This window comes from Eurypyga helias, unplaced genomic scaffold, assembly GCF_000690775.1.
Source record: "Eurypyga helias isolate BGI_N326 unplaced genomic scaffold, ASM69077v1 scaffold553, whole genome shotgun sequence".
NCBI lineage: Eukaryota > Metazoa > Chordata > Aves > Eurypygiformes > Eurypygidae > Eurypyga > Eurypyga helias.
In genome coordinates this window covers 94,967-102,363 of record NW_010242927.1, presented here as the reverse complement: position 1 = coordinate 102,363, position 7,397 = coordinate 94,967, and positions in this window count along the sequence as shown.

Below are 7,397 nucleotides of genomic sequence, written 5' to 3'. Positions count from 1 at the left end.
TAAACAGGGAAAAATTACTTAGGGTGATTAAGAAAGTAGTACCGAAGCACAAACAGGCAAAACTAGGAGTGGATACATGTAAATGTGTAAAATCCAGCAATGGATAATAAGCCAGAAAAAGATAGTTTAAAAAAATTTAAAAAATAAAAAAATAAAAAAGGCAATATATAAAAACATTAGAGGGCATGGCAAAGCAAATTAAAATGTCTTGAGCTTTATGGAGACGGTGAGCTATTAACAGATGGAATAGTAAAAGCAAAAATGTCCCAGGGCTTTTCACTTCCTTTTTCACAAAAAAGTTAATAGTGATCAGAGGCTTCACAAGATTGCTGTTAGTAATAAAGGGATGTGCATAGGCCAGACTAGAATAAGAATACATCAGAGAATATTCAGGTATTTGGGAAAGTTATTATATTCAAGTCACAAGGCTTAGGAAAATTTATTGTAGAGAAAAGCAATCTTTGAATTGTTAGTGATTATCTTTTAGACTTTGTGGAGAATAGATGAAATCTGAAAGGGATGGAGAAAAATAGATATTGACCTTGCTTTTAAGAAAAGGAAAAATAAACACCTGGGAAATTAAAGATCAGTAAACATAACTTTATTATGCAGAATGATACTGAAGTAAATTATTAAATAATCAATTTATAAGCTCCTAAAAACAATGAAGTAATATTAAGCATCCACTATCCATTTCTTGAGAGAAGCCTTTTCAGTGACTAATCTGTTTGCCTCTACTGGCTGTCTCCCTTAGTAAACAAGCAGCACAACCCAAGCTGTGTACAAACTGGGGAATGGTTTTGGCATAGTGACTCACAGGATAAAAAGCAGGAAGAAATGGTCTGCTATGACATCACTCCAGCCACTGAAAGAGTTAATGACAATGATCAGTGTCTGGCATTTTGGTTCTGCCTGAACACAGGTGCATAGCAGGCAAAAGAGCCATTTTTAATGCAATTATCAGTAGGTTGCATCACACTCGGAGATCTGCACTACGTATAATTCTAGTCAGGGTTTTCATGAACAATATGAATAGTGGAAAAGCTCCTTACAACATTTGTGAATAATTGAAGTGGGAGGGGCTGCAAGCACTTTGGAGAGTAGGTTTATAATGCAAAATAATCTAGATAAATTGATTAAATAGGCTGAGATCAATATGTCAAAATTCAGTAACAAGAGCTATGAAGCACTAAAGGAAATACAAGTGCACTTATTTAACATGAAAGAAAAGTGACTAGGTAGCTGCAGTGCAAAGCAAGACCTAGTATGTATAAGGACTGAAAACTGGATAGAAGTCCACAGTGTGCTGCTGTTGCAAAGAGAGGCCTAATTAGTGGGAGTATGGCATACAAGAAACAGAAGGCAACAATCCTGCTGTACAAGGCACTAGACTGTCATCCACTGCAGTCCAGTTTTCATCAGCACACTTTCAGAATAATGCAAATAAGCCAAAGAAAATGCAGAAGACAGCAATAACAATGAAATAGTTTAGAATACACAGATTATAGAAAGAGATTGAATGAACAAAGCATTTTTAGGCTGAAAAAGTCAAAAGGGAAGGCAAGATCCACTCCATCATTGCCACTCCATGATCTGTCACAATCATTATGGCTCAGCTAACTCCTCCTGAGTATGTGTCTTTTCCTTATAAGTTGGGAAAAAAAGCCCAAAGGTACCTAGACTAAATTCTTCTATATTACCAGCAAACCAATAGCTTAGTCACTTAAAACTGAAACAGCCTATTTCCTTTGACAAGCCAATTGTCCTATCTTTAGACTTTCGCATCTAAATCCTGATTTCCTTCAGCTTTTCTTAATAACCCTGTTATAGTAGTATAAAAATTAAGTTGCCTTTAAAAAAGCACAACTAGACATTATGGACTAGATTTAGCTCAGTGCATAACTTCTAATTGGGACACTTATGAGTATAAATTGATCTGTCATTTTTAGGACCTGATACTTGATAATATGCATAATCCTTAAAATATGCAAGATAAAGACAAAAATGCAGCCTGTTATCAGAAAGCCATTCTAAACCAGCTCCAAAATCCTATCAATTGAAATGACACTTCTCAGCTGATTTCTGCTTCTTTGAAGCTGCCTTGCTCCCATAGCACCATAAACAAATTATGCGTTTTCACAGAAGAAACTTAGCTCATTTATGGCACTTGAGCAGAATAAGTTCCTTAAAAGACTTGATGTACATGGTAATAACCTTTATGTCTCATCAACTAGCTCAGTAAGTAAAGAATTTCAGCTGGAAGATCACTCCCTTTTTACACTGGAAGATGAAGCTGGAGGAATAGTACTACATTACATCATCCTGTATGACATGACCTGGATGTAGCATTGAACCTTTATTTAAGCAAGGAGAATTTCAAAAGGAACCTTCATTTTCCTGCTCAGGTGAGAACCAAATAAATGTTGGAGTATTTGCAGTCCAAATCCCACTAGACCTGGACAACCTACAAAACTGACTGTTCAGTCAGATAACGGTGTTCCTCTTCAGAGACTTTAGGGTAAGCATGTATTTCCTCTTCAGTTTTGGTTTTCTGCTGCTGGAGAGACCATTTCCAAACTTCACAGCATATTTGCCTTGCAGACAAGTCTTCTTTCTACCTTCCTGGCATTTGACTAGGACAGAGTGATGAACCAATAAAACACATGAATAAGAACTGGAAAGGTACATAAGAGTTTTAGCAGTTAAATTTGGTTTTCTAGTACCTTTTGTTTCCTCTTTGGGGGGCAATCTGACATGACAGAAGGCATGAAGAAGGCAGAGATTATAAATGCTCCTAAATCAGACTGTTTCTTTTCTTGTATCAGAGATTCTCCTATTCATATTTACCAGTGCAGCAAGCTCCATGTTTTAAGAAAATTTGAAACACATCATCTCAATGAAGGAGTGAGAAATCTCTTGAACCAATGTAGTATTGTCAGATCCCAATCTTAAAGCCCAGAGTAAAAGGAAGAATCAGGCCAGATCCAGCAGCCCAAAGGAGGTGAGGCTGCTGCAGCTCCACAGCTTGGACCCAGCCAGTAGCAAGGCTGAGCATGGACTCCCAGTAGATATACACAGAGTACACGTATGCATCACACATATACAGATATATGAATCTGGCCATGCACATAACATGTATAGAACTCACACAAACATGGGCAGCACCAGTGGCTTCATCCTACTCCACTTCCTGGATGAGCTGAATGAAAGACCACTAGTGAGAATGAATTTCTATATATGTGTGTGTATATATGTATATACAGGCACATATAAATGGATATATAAATAGAGAGAAGGAGATGCATGTGCAGTGTCGACCCCTCTGACATGTGGGTTCCGACACCCATTCTGACCAGTACCTCGCACCTGGATCTCTTGTCTCCCTAGCTGCTCGCACCTGGGTGCAGATGTGTCCCTGAGGCCACAGTCCCACTCCACCTGCTGGAATATACCCTACTCACACAGACACATACACACACACACACACAAAATCTGGCCAGGACTCCCAGGGTTCCCAGCAACCAACCGTGCTGTGGTGTCACATTCTGTGCTCCATTTTAGATGTGCAGACCAACTTTTACCACATAACCTAGCAAGGAGAAGGTAGTCATGACAGGGAATCCCATTAAGGAATGGGAAGGAGGTAGTGGATTAGGCAGGAGAGAAGCCTATTCAGGATTATAAAAGAAGGAAGGGAAAACTGCAGAAAATTGACGCAAACTCTGAAATTATGGGAGAGGGTTCTTCAATAAAAGCCCAAGAAAACAGACGATAATTTATGGACTTGTTTTGGTTTTGGAAAAAGAAAAAACAGTTATGGCTTGAGTACATGCTTGTTTGCTACTGTATATCACAAAGTTGTCAAAACTGCAAATGCAAAAATGTGCAATACCACAGAAACTTTTTTTTTTTTAAAATAGAAGGTTGCCAAAACACACAGTGGGCCGAAGCTCAAACTAGTGCTTGGGAATGTTACTTACTCATCCCAGGTGCCCACCCAAATATTTGATTGGAACTGGCAAAACCACATAAGAAAAAATAAAATTCTGAACCATGCCTTGAAAAGAAACTGTGGGACTGTGATATTTATACAACATGGGAGGTGTCCTACAGTTTACAACACAGAAAGCCTGCCAGATGTTTGCCAATTTATGCATGCCTCATGCCATGGCCCTTTGCAGCATCTTGTATGTAATGGAAGAGAAGCCTGCACAAGAGGAAGGCAAACAAAAGGAACGAGTAATAGAAATGGACGTTTTGAACAATAGAATAGGGAAAAGATGTCAAGTCCATTTTGTCAGGAACCTACTCTATCCGAATCTTTCTTGCATAAACATACTCTAACAACCCTTTTTTCTAATTAGACTTCTTCTGAAAATACCAGTGAAAGGTGTTGTGCAGCGTCCATCCTTGGAGATTTTTAAGACTAGTCTGGATGAAGCCCAGAGTCATCTGGTCTGATCTCAGAGATGACCCTGCTTTGTGTCAGAGGTTACACTAGAGACCTGCTGAGGTTTCTTCCAGCCTGAATTGTCCTGTGATTCTGTGATCCTAAAAAGCTTTGTACATCAGAAAGTCCATTTGCTTATCTGAAAGCAGCCAAGGCAGCGGGCAGGTTCTGAAAAGTTTGCAAACATGTCATATCTACGGATATCTCTTTCCACAACCTATCAGTTACAACAGTGGATACATGCCTGGCATAGAAGTTTGGGGTGCTTTTACCTCAAGAATATCTGAGTTCAAACCAAAGAGTCCATTGAGCCTGAATCCAAATTATCTTAGAACATCACTCTGTGACATGTCAGTATAAATGCCATCAAACTATGACACAAGAAGAGGGTGAGTTTCAAGGAGGAGCCATCCACTCAAAAAAGTTATCAGTTTCTTTAGCCTACAGGGAGGAGTCAACAGAAATTGGACTTGTAATAACAGTTCCTCTCTTGACAAATGTCTGTGAGCAGAATCTTGAAGTACTTGCTTTTCTATGTTGCCATAATAGTGTTGCTGCAAAGTTCATGTTTGCATTATTTTTTTCATTTCATTGCGATGTTCTGCGATAGACTTTTTTGTCAGCTAAACCTACTTTCCACTGTTCAAGCAGCACAAGGGGTATCACTGACAAGTGATGAAATGTCCATTTCATCAATTAACATAAACAAGTGATTATGTCCATGCCAAGGAGCTTTCCATTTGCAGAAAGATGGTGAAGGCAGCATTGTTTCCTCCCATGGCATTGTATTTAGTGTAATGGGTAGGAAGGAAAAGTTTACAATAATAGGTGATGAAACAGTGCAGAAAGTAAGCTGATAAATATAAACTGGAGATGCTGGCTGGGAACAGTTTAACCAGCAACAGGAAGCAAAGATGAAAAGCTGTAAACATCTCACTGCACATGTGTAAAGCTCAGATGTAGCTAAAACCCTACTCCTGCTGTCCCTGTTTAATTTGGTTAGATCATACACACTGCTCGTGAATGATTTGTATTTTTATTCCAAGTTCCTTCACCCTGACCTTAAAATTTTCTGTAAATGAGGAAGAGAGTGAAAGATACACAGTAATGCAAGAATTGGGAGCAATTGGAAAGATTACTGACAAACATGTCCCTTCCATAAATATAGCATTATGAGTATTGACAAGAACAACACTGTGTACAAGATTCTGATTTCCACTCAGGCGAGAAATTGATGCCCTTTAAAAGCAGCCATTCATAACACTGGGGAAAAGTTTCTCTATGCTGAACATGCAGCAGCTGGTGGGATGCTGAAATGTCATGCTTTCTCTGTGAGGACATGAAATTATTGAAGAGTAAATATTTTTAAAGTAAAATAGAGCTAAGGAGGCTTTTATGGCGTGGGAGATTTTCACTTCCTAATATTGTCCTAAGAGTAAGTTTGTTCTTTCAACGTAAATTATGTCCATGGCAATTAAGAGCTACGAAGCAGTTGACAAAGCATTTGTTAATGGTGAACATACATGAACTAAGGATAAATATACTACCTTACTTGGAAAGCCACATAAAAGTTGTGTATAGGCTCTTTTCTTAGTAGTCTCCATCTCAGCAAGATGGTTATAATGGTACAGAACTTTCTTACAATGGCATGGAACGTCCTTACGTTTGTCTGTCAATGAGCGATTCTTACGTCCCTTCTTCCAAGAAAGTATATTACATATTACTAAAACTTCTTTTGCAAAGACAAATAGAGAATAAGGAATTTAAAATATTAGAAGATGCACATACACAACACTAATACAGCTGGATGTTGATCATAAGTCTGTTTTCTGAACTGGTTTCCAGATATTGTATGCTAACATCCAATCAGAATCTGCTGAATGTGTCATGTCCTGTCAAATTAAACAATTTCACACCTTTCTGGAGGCTAATCTTCAGCTAATCTAGAATTTATATTTAATACAAGTGGATCAAATAATGGCACATATTTTGTTAGTTGCTCAGATGTGATAATTGTTAATACCTTTAGCTAGTATTTTCCATTAACGTATATTAGATTACATCTGTTCATTTCATTTTGTGGACTGAAGAGATTAAACATTGTGGGGGCAAATTAACCCTCTTTGAGCCTCATTTCTTATGCTTTCATGAAGGGTAAATTGTAGTGGTGATGTAACCATAAAAAAATCCTCATTTGTTTGCTGAGAATTTTTAGAGAAATTTGCCTTAATGCTTTTTGTTATACAGCTGATTATTAATGGTTCTGGAACCTCAAATGTTCTGCCAATCCACAGAAGAGCTAACTGACACTTAGTGCTAGAAAAATAGTGTCCACAGACCACACTGTATATTTCTGTCCTACTGTAAAGGGTCATTTTGAAAGTGAAAAATGAAGACTTCTACCCTTACCCTTTGTGATAAAACTGCCAGCAGAAGATGTTAATAATGATGACGACTGCATACAAACTGTTGTACTTTAATCCCAGCTGGCAACTCAGCAACACACAGCAGCTCATTCACTCCCACCAGTGGGATGAGGGAGAGAATCAGAAGGGTAATATACAGAAAAGTAATGTAATGAGATAAAAACAGTTTAATAGGTAAAGCAAAGGCCACACTTGCAAGCAAAGAAAACAAGGAATTCATTCACCATATCCTATGAGCAGTCAGGTATTCAGCCATCTCCAGCAAAGCAGAGCTTCGTCACACATAACAGTCACTTGAGAAGACAAATGCCATCACTCTGAATGCATGGTGTGTCACACACCCCCCCTTCCTTCTTCTTCCCCCAGCTTTATATGCTGAGCATGATGTCATATGGCATGGAATATCCCCTAGGTCAGTTGTTGTCAGCTGTGTCCCCTCCCAATTTCTTGTGCATCCCCAGCCTATTTGCTGGTGGGGTTGTGTGAGGAGCAGAAAATGCCTTGACACTGTGTAAGCACTG